Source organism: Jaculus jaculus, chromosome 7 (genome assembly GCF_020740685.1).
Source record: "Jaculus jaculus isolate mJacJac1 chromosome 7, mJacJac1.mat.Y.cur, whole genome shotgun sequence".
Lineage (NCBI taxonomy): Eukaryota > Metazoa > Chordata > Mammalia > Rodentia > Dipodidae > Jaculus > Jaculus jaculus.
Window position 1 is genome coordinate 74,467,688 of NC_059108.1, and position 17,060 is coordinate 74,484,747.

The window sequence follows — 17,060 nt, forward strand, 5'->3', positions numbered from 1 at the left end:
AAGAGCTCCAGATAGAAAGAAATAATCAAGATTAGAGAAGAAATTAATGAATAAGAAACGAAGAAAACAATTTTAAAAATTAATGGAATTCACCATGTAACCTCAGGGTGGCCTCAAACTCATGGCAATCTTCTTACCTTTGCCTCCAAAGTGCTTGAATTAAAAGCATATGCCACCATGCCCAGCTAACGCACCAATTAAAATAATATCAAATCTGACTGACAGAAAGCATTATTTGTATCTGCATTAAAAACCTCACATTGCCTGACATTACCTACACAAGACCATCATAATGGGAGGAAAAGATCATGAAATCAAGATAAAAGATAGACTGATTGAGAGGAGGAGAGGATATGATGGAGAATGGAGTTTCAAAGGAAAAAGTTGAGGGAGAAAGGGTATTACCACGGATTGTTTACAATCATGCAAGTTGTTAATAATAATAAAAAATAAAATAAAATTGAAAGATGTAATATTATTATAAATAGAAACAAGTATGAAGTTGCAACTATGAAATAGAGAAAAAATAGATTATTTATTAAATTTTAACTGGTTAGAAAATGAACTCAAATGAATCATACAATAGAAAAGTTCAATAAAATACAAAAGAAAAAGAGTTTAGAAATCACTAGTTTCTTTGTATGTGGTAAATGCTAAATGAGGTCTCTGCAAATGATATCTACATCCTAAATCCTAGAATCTGTGAATGTTATGATTACTGCAAAGGAGAACAACAGATATGATGACAATGAAGATTTTAATATAAGAGTTTGTAGTTTACATCTGAATCCACCTGGCTGGAGGCGATGTCACTGGCAGATCTTAAGTTGTGGTGTTGGGTTTAAGATTTCAATCTAAAAATATACCATGTGTACCTAGCTGGAATTCCTGAAGTGTGCTGTGCTTTGTGGCTTTTGGCTTTTAGGCTCGTGCGTCTCTTTCTGTGTTTTATCCTGTGAAGGCAGGGCAGCTTCTTCTGCCATTATGGTCCTTTCCCTGGATCTGTAAGCTTCAATAAATCCCTTCCTACATAACTGTGCCTGGTCTGGAAGTTCATCTCAGTGAACCTGAAGCTGTCAGCTACAGAATTTGGTACCGAGGAGTGGACTGAGATGAACCTGACCATGTGGATGTTGACCATATGGAACCTTTGTTTTGGAGGAATAGGCATGGACTTGCTGCTTGCAACTGAACTTCCCTTCTGGAGTGGTAAGCCAAGTTTTATGGACTATTCTGATGAGAGTTTGTGAATGCTACGTGCAAACAGTATTGAACTTCAAGGCTTGGCTTATAAGTTTTCTAAATGGAAGGAGACTACAGAGGACTTTGTTGGAATTGGGCTACTGGCATAAGGGCTGGCTGCATCCTGGTGCCCAGGCCCAGAGTTTGATCAAGGTTAAATTTGTAATGGACTGATGTGCTTGGCTAAAGACAACTGGACTGACAGATTTAAGATTTATAAATAGGAAAACATCAAGCAAGTTATAATTACAGGCATCGAGATGGGTCTTAGGTTACTGAACCTGCTAATGTCAACTCATTAGCAATCTTAAGGAAGATACCCCAACTGTTTTACACTAAAACAATAGAAAGGATGTCTGAGGAAAGACTATCATAGAAGTGCAAACTCTTTTGGAAAAAGTTGACTGGAGAAGGAACATGCTTTTCAAGGTTACAATTTATTTCATCCCTGAATTAAGAATATGGCTGTATCGTGCACACCTAGTATTGGTTTCAGAAGCGTGAAAAATGTGTGGAGTGGTTATGAATTGCACGGGGTTCCAGGAGCCACTGCTGAGATGCAGAATGAGGCAGGGCCTGATACCCTGATAGGCTGAAAGAGCCTTTGGAAGATGGATGCATTGTTTGCATGAAGACCTGAAGATGTTTTGGATATACCAGGACTATGCAAGCGCTACCATAGAGCACACTGTTGGCCTGAGATGGAAGTTTTCTCTGACTACTCAGCCCAGCAGGAGGAATGAATTGGAAAATCTGGAGACTGTCAGTCTCTAGTTATATTGCTTAAACTGAAGAAGTTTTTTTGATGGTGGTTGAGTTTGTATTGATTTAGTCTCTCCTTGCTATGCATTATACCAGTTGAAAGTGTTTAGTCTGTACCTTTATATGTTGAAAGTATTTAACTTGTTTGATTTTACATGACTTACTATCTTTAACTGGTGAAGACTGTGGGGACCTTTGAAACTGAATTGAGTACAATTTACAATGTGTGATGGTGATGAATCTACTGGGGGCCATGGGTAAAATGTGGTAGTTTGAATGTATGGCCCCAATATAATCAGTGCATTATTAGTTTGCAGTATGCATCTGCAGCCACTTGACTGGAGGCAATGTCACTGGGCAGAACTTAAGTTGTGGTGGTGGGTTTAAAGTTTCAATCTAAAGAAATACAAAGTGTTCCTAGCTGGACTTCCTGAAGTCTGCTGTGCTTTGTGGCTTTTGGCTTTTTGCCTTGTGCATATGTCTCTGTGTTTGATTATGGGAAAGCAGGCAGCTTTTTCTGCCATTGTGGAACTTCCCCTGGATCTGTAAGCTTTAATAAATCCCTTCCTCCATAACTGTGCCTGGTCTGGAAGTTCATCTCAGTGAACCTGAAGCTGTCTGCTACATACTGAATGAAATGACATGAAAAAAAATGCCAAAATATGGCTTGTGGTAGTAAAAATGTTGAAAAACTAAATAAAAATAAAGGTATAATATAAAATTACTATACATTTTTACCAGAAAGAAGTATCAATTTCATTATATTTACAAATAATATTAAACATTAGATTACATTTGTTATGCTTGTTAACTTTATTTCTAATGCATGTACAAATTTTATTGATGGCCCTACCTAACATCTTCTATCCCATATGTGCTGCATCTAAATGCCCAATAGCATCATTTTCTCCATGAACTGAGCAGAAGCATCCTAGTAATTACAGCACATGGCCATCTCTCTGTCCCACATTCATCTTCCAGACAACAGGTAGTATTATTTCCTCTGTTCTAATGCTAAATGCGTCCACTGTCTTCATATTTGAATAACAAAATGCTAATTCATCACTGCAATCTCTTACAGTGGATCTGGCATCCACTCAAGGACCTCACATCCTGATACATTCTACATAAAAATATTCAAACTACACAGCATTTCTTCATATGTTTTTAAACATACTGAACTCATTAGCATCCAGATATCTTTGCCTTACTATGAAATGTTTTTCTTCCCTGATAGAAAGCTGAATTCAAATGTCACATCTTTCTCTTAAATGTTTTAGATCTTAGCAAACAAAACTGGCCCATTTTTCTCACAAATAATGTAGACATAACTCAAATGTCCATTTTTACTGTGTTCTTAATAACCTAGCCATAATATATAGTTCCCTAATTTACTTTAATTCATGCCCTTATTTCTTAGTATTAGGCTTATATAATTGCTTATTTGCTAGTGCTATATGTTTATGAAGCTTGATTATCTTACAAAAAATTAAGTTCCAGGGGGCTGGAGAGATGGCTTAGCGGTTAAGCGCTTGCCTGTGAAGCCTAAGGACCCCGGTTCGAGGCTCGGTTCCCCAGGTCCCACGTTAGCCAGATGCACAAGGGGGCACACGCGTCTGGAGTTCGTTTGCAGAGGCTGGAAGCCCTGGTGCGCCCATTCTCTCTCTCTCCCTCTGTCTTTCTCTCTGTGTCTGTCTCTCTCAAATAAATAAATAAATAAATAAATTTTTTTTAAAAAAATTAAGTTCCATAAAGGAAGAATTTCTGTATTTCTAGCATGTGAAACAATGCATAGACATAGTTGTAATAAATAAATATTTAATGAATGAATAAATGACTAAAGGAGGAATAAGGTATTGCACAAAACAATGAAAATTATAAAATTATATTAAGCTCCATAAATTCCACACAAACTATAGAGATATAAGAAACACATAGCAAAACTGATATAAATAGAGATAAATCGAAAAAGTAATAATGAAAACACAGTTTTCAAATTTAATCTTTAAATAAGACAAAATAAATTAACTTGAAAAATTTATCTTTTCTATAAAAATAGCTGGCGTATAAGACTTTAAAAAGGAATTTATGCAATCCATAGCTATTATGTACACACATGTGTATATGAGTACATGGGCAAATGACAGAGGCCAAGACACAAAATTATGCACTGAAAAGAAAGAGTAAGGAGATAGTACAAAGAAAATATGGGAAGAATTAGACTAAAGAGTATCTTAAGAGAATGCATTTAAAATATAATTCATTTCAGAAGAATACTAACAGATATACACATAGTTTTACTAAACACCAAAAACAAGAATAAGCACATCTTTCTAATGTAATCCCTCATAATGCCAGACACTCATGATAAAAGTTTACAGCAACCAGGCACCATCTTTAAAGACGACTGTAAGGAGGAACAAAGAAAAAAAAAGCAACCTATAAAGTTCTAGCCCAGCAAATATAAAACAGTCTGTGTCAGAATTATCCTCCATAGGAAGGAAGGAAATAAATAAATAAATATATATATATATATTTTTTTTTTTTTTTTTCCAAGAGAGGAAGAGAGAGAGAGGCAAATACATAGAGAGAAATAATGTTTACACTAGGGTCTCTAGCCACTGCAAACAAACCAGATTCATGTGACACCTTGTGCAACTGGTTTTACCTTTGTACTAGGGAATCAAACACTAGGGTCCTTTGGGTTTGCAGTCAAGAGCCATAACCATTGTGCAATCTCTCCAGCTCTGAATCCTCTTATTTGATTAAATCAAATTTATAGTAAGTCTAGAGTATGGTATGTAACCTATTCATAATGTCTCAGAAGATTGTTTTCTATGTGTGAAACAACTAGAAGGACACTAATACAAAAACAAACCAACTTAAAAATCTTTTTGTAAAATTATCTTCTCAAAATGGCATGTAACCATACTTTAAATATGAAAACAAATATAAAATACTTGTACTCAGTTTATAATCTATGAGAAGGCCTATGAAGGCATGCTATCATATTGTTAGAAAAGCCTTTTCTCACATAATTCATATCAAGTCAACATTCTTATTACATTATTACACAAAATTCATTTAAGGTACTTTCTTGATGGTAATAATATTAATAAAGTTGGAATAATGTGAAATTAGTGTTAAACTGAGGCACAACTCTATCAAGAATCCATACAATATTTTTGAAACTTAAAATTACCAAGAATCAACTACCTCAAATTAATTATAAACTTCAAATGGATCCAAGGGATATCATCTATGGAAAGCCACAAGCAGTTCCCATGAAGAAAAAATACACCTAAGCAGAAAAATAAAACCAGTACAACATCTAATTTTAGAAACATCACTTCTAGTGATAGGTCATTAGTTCTTGAATTTTATGTATGGTGACAGAATAAAAAAATCAGCTGGGTGTGGTGGCACACGCCTTTAATCCCAGCACTTGAGAGGCAGAGGTAGGAGGATCTCTGTGAGTTTGAGGCCACCCTTAGACTGCATAGTGAATTACAGGCCAGCCTAAACTAGAGTGAGATGATACCTCAAAAAACCAAAAAATAAAAAAGGAAAAAAAAAAAAAAGATTTAGGATTGATATTAAAAGGTAAAATAAATGAAATGACAATGAAGGAATGATATTTAAGTCTAAAGTGAAGAGAGGGACGTTAGTGGGAAGATGAGTAACAATGTGTACTGTGCAAGAACTAGTGCTGCGAAGAGATGACATAAGAATGGGAAACTTGGGCTGGAGAGATGGCTTAGCGGTTAAGCGCTTGCCTGTGAAGCCTAAGGACCCCGGTTCGAGGCTCGGTTCCCCAGGTCCCACGTTAGCCAGATGCACAAGGGGGCGCACGCATCTGGAGTTCGTTTGCAGAGGCTGGAAGCCCTGGCGCGCCCATTCTCTCTCTGTCTCTCTCTCTCTCCCTCTATCTGTCTTTCTCTCTGTGTCTGTCACTCTCAAATAAATAAATAAAAAATTAAAAAAAAAATTTTAAAAAAAATTTAAAAAAAAAATTAAAGAATGAGAAACTTGCTAGCTTTGTTGGCTTTTGAACAAACTCAATCTGGCATATCCTATAAAACAGTGGGAAACAGTAGGAAATTAGAGTTTAAGAGAGATTCCTTAAAAAGACACATCAAAGCCAGGCATGGTGGCAAACACAACTAATCACAGGCACAGGTAGGGGGATCACCTTGAGTTTGAGGCCACCTTGAGAGCAAATAGTGAATTCCAGGTCAACCTGGATTAGGGTGAGATCCTACCTTGAAAAAAAAAAAAAACAAAAACACAACAAGGGCCAATTCCTTATTATTTATATACTGTACCTATGACACATGTAAGGTATTTTGTATAGAACAGTATGTAGAATTTGTTATAAAATGAACTATGTGTTGAAAAGTTTTAGAGTTGATTACTTATTTATTTTGTAATATCTTACTTAGCCTACTAAAACAAGGTTCCTTATTCAAATTCCTACGCAATATCACAATTGTACAACAGAATAAGTCATGAATAAACAACAGAATAACAAATGATTGATACTAGAGTATATAGAAGATGCTATTCCTTGGGAAAACATAGTCTTAAAAAATAACTTTTCTACTTGATATTTAGTGGCTATAAATATTAGAAGTACCCTACAAAGTTATCCTTCTCTAGTTTCCCCAAGTAACCAAAAAAGAAGAAAAAGAAACTTAGAAAAACAAGTTGTTGTCCTTGCAGCATCAAATTTCTCTCCCAAGTGAAAATACAAAAATTAAATGCTTACTAATAAAAGCAGAATGCTTAAATTATCACAATATTTAGGGGAAAAGGAAAATTAATGGAATAATATGTTTATTAATATGTAAAGCTAAAAATTATTTAGCTTTACTTTATAGTTTTTTTTTTCCTTTTAGGATAAAATTAATGCAGAAGTTTACTTGTACAGAAAATGACCACATAAAAGTAATTAGATATATTACAACTCCTGTCATCTACTGCTTGAAATTCAGCTGATTCTGACATTGGCGACAGTACAAGTCACTTCCCAGGACACCCAAATGAGGAAGTGCTGAGGAATAAAAAGATCATAACTGAATCTTAGAATATCCCTTGTGGTACTAGTAACTGTTAGTAAATAAGATAAACAGAAATCTTCAGAAATATATATAAGAAGTCTTGAAAAATGGGTTTATAACTACATGGAAATGAGAAAAAGAAATACCACTCAGATACTTTATTACATATTGATTCATTTTAAAGTTTAATACTGTAAATTGATGAGAAAATATTTTCCCTATATTTTTATATTTTCTGTACTCATTTTAGCCTCCCCCCTTCAAAAAAAAATTAAAGACATGCAAGGAATTATCTCAATGATCTCTACATATAAACTGAAACAAGTTATTTTAGTAAACATTTGAGCAATAAATATAACTTCTGATTGAAATAGCGCTTTGTTCCCCAAAAAATTAACTTCAATTTCATTTTCTATTATTGCTATTATTATCTCATCAGTAATACTCCAGGTGACCAATGGTCTACCTTTACAGTATTGTTAACCATATGCCCTGATGAAGTCTGAAACAGTGAATAATTTAAAACTGGAAAGAATCATATAACAAAGAAGAATTGCAATGCTCTGCCTAATCATTTACTTTTAGTTGCAACACATATTTACTTGGAATAATTTAATATTCTACTTCTATCATGGCTAGCTCCATTAGGTGGTATTTTAAAAATGAGACAATGAAAGAAATGAAGAGGAAAATAGGAGGAAAAAAAGTGGAATCAAACTTGAAATAAAGCCTAAAATAAGCTTGCCTAAAACAGTAAAGAAAATACATATCTAATTCTTGCCCCTGAAATGATTTCTTGAAAAAGCTGGAGACAAATGAGGGTATCAAGCGTGCCAGCATCTACAGACATTCACCCCAGATGAACTTGATCTTCAGAATATCAAGCCCATTAATGGCTTAAAGCCTTATACATTTCAACCTCATCTTTCAGAAGAGACTTGTTAACTCACTAAATTTACCAAACCCATTCTGGGGACCATGTAATGAGGGCTTCTTCAATCAATAAATAACTCAGTATCTCCCTTAGAAATGCTTACAATTTTGGCAGGAGGAAATACATATCTACTGATAATATGTCCTTAGAGTACCAGTGTGGAGAAAAAAAATATAATCTAGCTGCCAAGATCTGTAAAGGATACCTTGCTTAGGCATTAGAAACTGGGTAAAAGGACATTCCAAAATGGCAAACCAGCATATGACAAGGAATACTACAGAAGTGGATGGACACTCATACCATAGCAAGTTGTCCATGATGGTCTCAATGTAGGGAGAGGGGTATAATGGGAATTTTCCTTCTCCTTCAAGATTTAAGAATGCAAATGCATTTCAATTAGTAGAACTGAGATGGCAGATCACCTTATACAATACTTGGGAGGAAAAATGTGGCAAAAAAAAAAAAAAACCTGAGCAGTGTTCAGCCCATTGTTCCTATAAAATCTAAGCACAGATTGGGAACAGTGAATTTATAGATATGAAATAGAAGAGGGTCTCACTCAGTTTGTTTTAGGTCCTTGAATATGAGATGCTTAAGAGGGGTTACTTACTTTGAGAAAGGAAGGGAGGTATAGTGAGGGAGAGGCAAAAGGAGAGAAGAAAATGGATGGAAGAAAAGAAAGTAAAGTGGAGAGAGAGGGAGAGAGAAGAAGATAGAAGAAAAGCAGTAGAGAGAGAGTTAAGGAGACCCAGAGAAAAAGAGATGTAGCAGTAAAAGTAGAAGTAATGGGAGGAAAAGAATAAAGTGTGTAATGAAGAAAGAGGAAGAAGGGAAAAAGAGAGAGAGAAAGAGATCCTAAAAGCAAGAGTACAAGTATCTTTCAGTCTGTAATGACCTTAGATCTAACCAGAACTTCCAAAATTGATGGAACAAAGAAATGTGTTTTTCCAGCCAGGAAGAGTGGTGTATGCTTTGGGCAGAAGCATAAGAATATTTGATACCCAAAGTTTGAGATTGTCCTGGAAAATATAAGATGCCACCTGAAAGGGTTGGGAATGTACCTCAGTTAGTAGTTTGCCCAGTATGAATGAAGCCTGGGTTCACTGCTTAATTGGGCATAGTGGTACATGCCTATAATCCAAGTACTTGGTATATTGAGGCAGTAGAATTGACATTAGTTCAAGGTCAGCTGTGGGAGAGGGGTTTTGGAAAGGAACTAGGATTAAAACCTCTTTAAAATAGCTTAGAGGACTTCAGAAGCAATAAGACATTTTCAGAACAGAGGTCAGAGGAAAACTAGCAAATGAGAGATCAAACAGTCCAAGGAAGGTGTTAACCAAATCAAGTGCCTTGAAGATCCAGGGAAGAACTTATCTAGATTCTCCACCCATTTTTACTATTAGTAAGTTTCTTTACTTCTTGATCTCAATTTTAGAAAATGCAAAAGAAAGAAAAAAGCATGTGTGAGGGTAGTAGAATCCAAAAGTCTCATTGATTATGTATCTATACTTTTTGTATTCAGTCTTTTAAACCTGTTTTGACCAACTTTAATGCAGGGAAGATATTTTACTTGTTTTCAAATTTAGGATTGTACTTTACTGGTTATTTTTTAATCTGGAAGTTAAAGCTTTGAAAATACCACAGAGTAAGAAAGAAGGAATGAAAGAGAAAGAGAAAGATCAAGAAAAGAGAGACGAGCAAGACACAAAAGCAAAAAAAGAGGATGAAGGGGCTGCAGAGATGGTTCAATGGCTAAGGCACTTGCCTATAAAGACTAATGACCTGAGTTTGATCCTCCAGTACCCATGTAAAGCCAGAGGCACAAGGTGGCATATGCATTTAGAGTTTGCAATGCATGGAGGCCCTGGCACACCCATTCATTCTCATTCTCTCCTATCTCTCTCCCTCTCTCCCCCTCTCTGTTTCTCTTCCATCTCTTTCTGCTTATAAACAAACACTATTAAAAAAAGAAAAAAGTGTGAGATAAAGATACTTAAATGGCATTTTATGGAGAGAGAAAAATAAACATCAGAATGGAATTTCAGGTTCTGGAGAATTTTCTAGTTTTTAAGAGTGCTTGCCATGTAAGCATGAGGTCCTGAGAGGAAGGAATTCAAGGCACAGTAATAGGAAAAAATAGAGTAACTTTTAGTTGAACCTTTGAGTAGTATGTTTCGAAAGAAAGAAAGAGGGGGGTGTAGAGGGAGGGGAAGAGGAAAAAAAAAGAAAAGAAAAGAAAAGAAAAAAAAAGAAAAGAAAAGAAAAGAAAAGAAAAGAAAAGACTTGTGTGAAAATGGTGAGTAAAGCAGATGGGATGTACAGCCTGAATCTTGGCAGGTACTTTATCCACTGAGCAATCTTGCCAGCACTATAGCCATTACCTGAGTGTGGTTATCATGGGCCTGAAATTTATTTTTTGAATAAATACAGAAAAATCAGCTATTTTGTAGAAAGGGACAATAATTACATAATTATGTTAGGCAGATCCATTACATGTGGTAATAATTAATTTGGAGGTAAACACAAGATCATCTTAAAACACATGCAGGAAAAAAGGAAGAGTAGGAAACAGTGAGGGAGAATCCTAAAGTTAGGACTGAGGGATGAAGTAGTTATTCAGAGGATAATAGCCCTGGCATAGAGCCCTGGGATAGATGACTGGTTTAGAAGAACATTAAATGCAGGTAAAGGTACAAAAGAAGCCATATATATATATCGTGTACATATGTTTTCCCCAATAAATGCTAGGTCCTTAGTAATAACCATACATGTACTGTGGAAGGAAAGCAAGAAGCTCAAGACCTAACTAAGGAGGAGCAGAGGATGTCACCAACAGGGCAGAGTGTTGACATCTTGCTCTACAGACAATAGACTCCATTGAAATTTCTGAGTAACACTTGTTTTATGCATATTTCATGTCTAGCATATGCTAAGCACTCTTTCAAGTAAGTTGTATTATTTTTCCTCACAACAACCCTGTGAGGTGGGTGTAATGAAACCCAATTAACAGGTAAATACAAAATGAAACAACAAAACAACACCTTTAATATTGTTAACCAAATTACACTTGTGTAAATAGCTACATATGGCACTCAGGATTCTAGACTCCACTGCAGAAAGCATGTTTGAAATATGATATACATACAGATACACACACACACACACACACACACACACATGTTTACTACCAAGACATACAGCAATATTTATCATTGAGTTAATTACTTAAATCATAAAATACTTATAAATTCAGTATTAAACATAGTAGGATGCGTGGCATCACAAGTTTTATGCAAACATACACTTAAAATTATCAACTAATAACATATATGCTGAAAACCAAGTTTTATATTCATTTTAATAAATAGGAATTATTTGATATATCAAATATGAATTTCAAATAATAAAAATAATTATATGAATATAATTTTAAATCATTTTATCTAAGACTGTGATTAGAAACTCACATTTCTTTCTAAAACATTTAAATATTATATATATATAAAATTCTATGGAATGTAAATTAGTTTTGGATGATAAAAGTGATATATGAAATACAAAAGATTACTTAATGAAGTAATTTGTGTATTAGCCATATTACTATTAAATATAAATATAAAAACAGCTGTGCAAAATGTTTCACAACAAAGTAATTGCCCTATCATTATATAAATAAAACATATTTTACCTTGTCATGAAATCACAATAATTTGTTCAAAACCTCTAACGTTATTTATTTATTTGTTTATTTATTTATTTATTTATTTATTCAGTTATTTATTTATTTGAGAGGGAGAGGGGAAGAGGTAAATAGAGAGGATGGGTGTTCCACGGCTTCCAGCCATTGCAAATGAAGTCCAGATGCATGTGCCACCTTGTGCATCTGGTTTATACGAGTGCTTGGGAATCAAACCTAAGTCCTTAGGCTTTGCAGGCAAGAATCTTAATCTCTAAGCCAAGAACCTCTAATTTAAAAGAATACCTTATTTATATTTATTTGGGGCAGATAGAAGATCATTCCTAACTTAAAAGATAAGTAGATTTTGTCAAACTGAGGAAAGCACTTGAAATTTTAAAATTATGGAATGAAACTATCTGAAATATGTATTACATGAGTACTATATACATTACATAAAATCTAATCTGAAAAAGTTATTGTCAAATACATTTTATTTTCTTGTCAACATTACTTTATTCAGCAGCTCCTAATATTTCTTTATAGACTTTATGTTTGAAAATTAGATGATGCAAGCCGGGCGTGGTGGCACACACCTTTAATCCCAGCACTTGGGAGGCAGAGGTAGGAGGATCACCGTGAGTTCAAGGCCACCCTGAGACTACAGAGTTAATTCCAGGTCAGCCTGGACCAGAGTGAGACCCTACCTCGAAAAACCAAAAAAAAAAAAAAAAAAAAAAAAAAAAAAAAAAATTAGATGATGCAAAACATTGCTTGTGGGAGAAGTCTCAGTACATTTTATCATTTCATTAAGTATTTAATATTATGATTGATAGAAGTCTAAGTCCATATCATGAGGTATTGGAAATTTCCTGATATATAAACTTATACCATTTATCATAAACAGAAAGCTGTAAAAGTATAAAATTAGAACTTTATTTAAGATTTCATCATTCTTATTCTAGCATTCATTTCTGAATTCTGAATAATTAAGGGAATATTAATTTAATAACAATTCCAACCTCAATTTTAATCTTTCAGAATAAAAAGAGGAGCTCCCTCTAGTAAAACAGTCAAGTAAAATCATTAAGTATCTATTTTTTTGGAATGAGATTAATCTCTAAACAAATTAATCAAATACTCCAAGTATATAACTTATCTGTGATACCAATAGTTTCGTTTTGATTACATAAACAAGTTCAATAATGCACAGTGTATTTATTAATTCCCTACCTCCCCTGCCCAAATTGCTCACATTATTTTAGGACTGTTTTAGTATTAGATTCAAATGGCTAAAAATTGAATCTAAAAGATATAAAACATTATCCACAGACTATCTAAAATATAACGTTTAAATATCTTGTATAATTTAAAAGCATATGTGTAGATACATATAATAAGTACAGCTCATACCCTTCCACTAAAACTTAAAATAATATATAAAATCTGATTTGTTCCAATAGTGAAGAGTTCAGTTAATGTAACAAATACTATACTTATTAAATTACAATATAGTTTTCATAAAACATGTAAAAATGATAGCAAGTTTAATATTTCATAAAATGAAGCATCTTTGCTACAGACATAAACACATTACATCATATCTATGCTATATTTTAAAAGATGTTTGTTTAATCAGTGTTTAATTAAAGACATCTTAAGTCAATGTAAGAAATCTGAGTATTTTGGTAACATTTAAGTAAATTTTCACTTTGAATATGAAAAAGGTCAAGCTTTTTTCTAATTCACTTAATACTTCCATGATGAAAAGGATATTCAGAATGTTATTTCTTAACTGCATTTAAAAACACTGTATCTATACTACAAATCTGAAGATAGTTAAAAGTCTGCAGCAAATTCCAGTTTTTCTTTGACACTGAAATCATATCACTCAGCCCCTAACACAGACAACATTTTCAGTACAACAAAGTCACCTCACCAGAATATCATCATGGGAGGCACATCTTGGAGTACACAGAATTCTACCTGAGTTAAACGGAACAAGATTTAAGGGGTCTTTTAAAAATTTGTTCTACTCACTTCACTTTACAAGTAAACACAGTCATTTGAAATTAACTTTGACCTTCTTTGAGGAAGAATCTACACAGGCAGATGCATGCATATATATCATTTAGCTTATGTAATTGAAAGTTCTCGTTATGATTAGGACTCTGAGAAAACAAAGAGTCCCTAATTTTATACATAATAATTTCTGTAAATTTATGAAACATAAATAAGAGATAAACAAGTAAATGTCAAATCACACAACTAAAACAAAAACCATAAAACTAGTAGTAAACTAAAGTCATAAGATAGAACCAATCATAGAGTACAGTGTAATAAAACACATAAGTCTCTAATATTATTTTCTTATTTTAAAAGACATAAGTCTACGAAATTATTACTAATGAAAACAAACTTCCAAAATTGCTTTTAGCCCAGAAAAACTTACAAAATAATTAAATGGGTGATGGAATTTAACTAAAAATACATCATGTTTAAACACTTAACTGTTTCTATTCTCCCATGCCTTATTTCAAATGTTAAAATATTCAAACTCATGTTTCAAACTAAGGAACTGAAGTAGGCTCATCATAATTGGGTGTGTTACAAAATATTCACCAAAGAAGCCTTCACAATGTCACACAAAATCCCATAAGCAAAGCTAATTCAGAGGTTCCAGATGAAATAAAAGTTGATTTCCAATTTTAAGAACATGGCTCTGCAATCTTGTAAGACTGGTTTGGTTACTTAAAAGTTAAAAAAAAAAAAAAAAAGATTCTTTTAAATCAAAGTGAAGAATATTTTAGTTTCATTTGGTTTTAAAATGAAACAATTTCTTAATAATGGAGCATCCATTTGTTATCAAATTTGGTCACAATCACAAATAAAATTTAGAGCCAGGGAGAGCAGTAGAAAGTTTAACTGACCTCCATATATGTTTAAAGGAGCTGTGTGTAACTCTATCTTACTGAGTTTCCAGTCTGAGGCAGGCACATAAGAAACTTACAGTCTATGTAGTTCTAGTCAGTCTCACTCTGCAGATGGCACAGTGGAGAACTACCTTCTGTACAGGCCCATGTACAAGCTCTTCTGCAGCTGTCAGCACCTAGGGGAAAGTGCGCTGTTAAACAGTTGCTGCGTTCCACCTCAGAAGTGGCTGCAATTCGGTGGTAGGTGAAGTGATTCCTGTACATATATACAGGGATGAAAAGTACTATAGAAAAACAAAATTTTTAAGAACAAAAGCAGCTGTGTCAAAACTGTGCCACAGCAAAACAAAAATACACCATTTAGTCACCAGAGACCTTCACAGATGGACTAGGATTCATTTAAAAGTCGAATATTAAGAATGATTGCGAAAAACATAGACATACAGTTTTTCAATGCACAGCATGATTATAAAGCGAATATTTAAACATATATGTTAAAAATGGAACCCAAAAATTCTGTAGTGAGTGGTAACATTATTTTGACAGTAATTTACCAAAATTTAGGCACATATATATTGTAACATTCTTTACTCTTTAGCTAAGTTACTATTTTCATTTTACACGACAATTCAGGGGTAGGAAGAAGAATCAAAAACAGATGAGATATCAAACTTGAAGAACAAATAACATGAAAACAGTCAAAGAGAAATGTTAGAAAAACCATCATGAAATTCTTAGTTATTTTGTAATTAAAAATGTGAAATACCTACTTTTCAATAATCAGTGATAGTTAAATAGTTTTGATATAATGAAATTTTAAAACGATTTCATTTACAAAGGATAACTTTTCTGTACTGAAGTCAAACTCAGTTACAATGTAGTCCATTCAGCAGAAAGATAGATAACTTTAGTTTACTGTTTCTGAAAAGTATTACTACATCTCAAACTCACCAAAGTGACATACTTTATACATAACTTGTTCATGATGATATCAGATCTAAGTGGAAAATGGTTCTCTAAGAAATGCTGTCGGCCACAAGGCTGGAAGGAGCCATGCTCCCCATTTTAGGGCATAGCCACTATGTCTGTACTACTCTACACAAAGAGTACCCCAGTTTCTTTTTTAAGGAATCATATTTAAGTTTCTTTCAGGGTACTGAGTGAAAAAATTCCCAACAGACCTCAAACAAAATGTGTAGCTCTCACTTGCTAAATAAATAACAGAATATACTTACACTGGCATATATTCAGCAGAGAGATAGCTAATATTTCCCTTTCCATTTTCTTAAACTCTTTATAGAGTGAGACATATGCAATATCATTTATTTCAGTGTCAATATGTGGCAGAGGAAAAAGAACAGAGTTGGTTATTCTGCTTATTAAAAAGAATATAGACTGAGGACTTCAGTCTAGGGCTCACATTGCAGATTTATGCAATCTCAGAATTCTGCAAAATTGCACACTGAAACAGGTTGCAAGCTCTGATCTCATACATGTTTCTATGGAAAATGCACCATGAGCTTTAGTAATTACGGTCTCAAATTATTCTGTAATCACTTCTAATAATATTAAGAAATTCGATGGAATAAGCAGAAGTAATGTTTTTAAACTAAATGTGTAAGCCTGAGCAGCTATTTCTTCTCAGACCATACATGGTGATGTCTACAAAAACAAAAGTAAATTTTAAAGCCATGTATGAGGCACATATTGTTTAACACCTGACCTGTTTTACTAATGACAGTAGTAGCAGCTCAAAAAGCCATCGCAAGCAAACTAGCTTTTCACAGTGACCCCTGTTAACTGGATACTATGTAAGCATTCTTTTATTTAGCCATGTCCATTAAAAGATGAATAACAAAAGCCATATACTTCAGTATTCACTTTGCATTAAAAAAGTGTCAAACACAATTTTGGATGTCTTCTCCACATTCAAGAACTCTGGACTTCCCAAAGTCATACTAGACTGGTACATATCTTATATTGCACTTACTTGGGACAACATCAGCTATGGACAACACTGGCTCCAATTGTTCCATAAAACATTTTTACTTTCTTTATAATTTTTTTTTCTTTTCAGTCACATAATAATATATAAAAAATACAAGTTTGAAGAATGTAACAAGATTACAATTTTTTCAAAGGTAATACAATTAATGCTTTCACTTTTAGAAATAATCTTTCCAAATCCTTTGAAATTTAATTTACTGAAATGAAAAGATAATAAGAATTAAAATATATACATGTTTTAAAAAATACTTGAGGGGAGTGACCACATATGTCTGTAACTCTATGCCCACAGAGGAACAAATACCAGTGAATCTTTGGAGCCATACAAGTTCAGTGTAAACAGATTCCAGCTCCAAAGACCAGGCAAGAGTGATGGATCAGGTCCCTAAACATTCCAATCCAGCCATCATGGGCAAGCACATGCACCTCACTCACTGGTGACCTTA

General features: G+C 33.7%; 1 protein-coding gene across 6 annotated transcripts in view; it reads right to left on the reverse strand.

Moving 5' to 3' along the window:
- Positions 1–17,060, reverse strand: part of Nova1 (NOVA alternative splicing regulator 1) — a 129,177-nt gene that overhangs the window by 69,513 nt on the left and 42,604 nt on the right. Inside the window, exon 2 of one of the 6 annotated variants that reach the window (XM_045154717.1) lies at positions 14,685–14,783. The exons of the other annotated variants lie outside the window; for them this stretch is intronic. The gene's annotated coding sequence lies outside the window, so the exon portion shown is untranslated. The remainder of the gene's footprint in view (positions 1–14,684; positions 14,784–17,060) is intronic. 6 annotated transcript variants of the gene reach the window in all.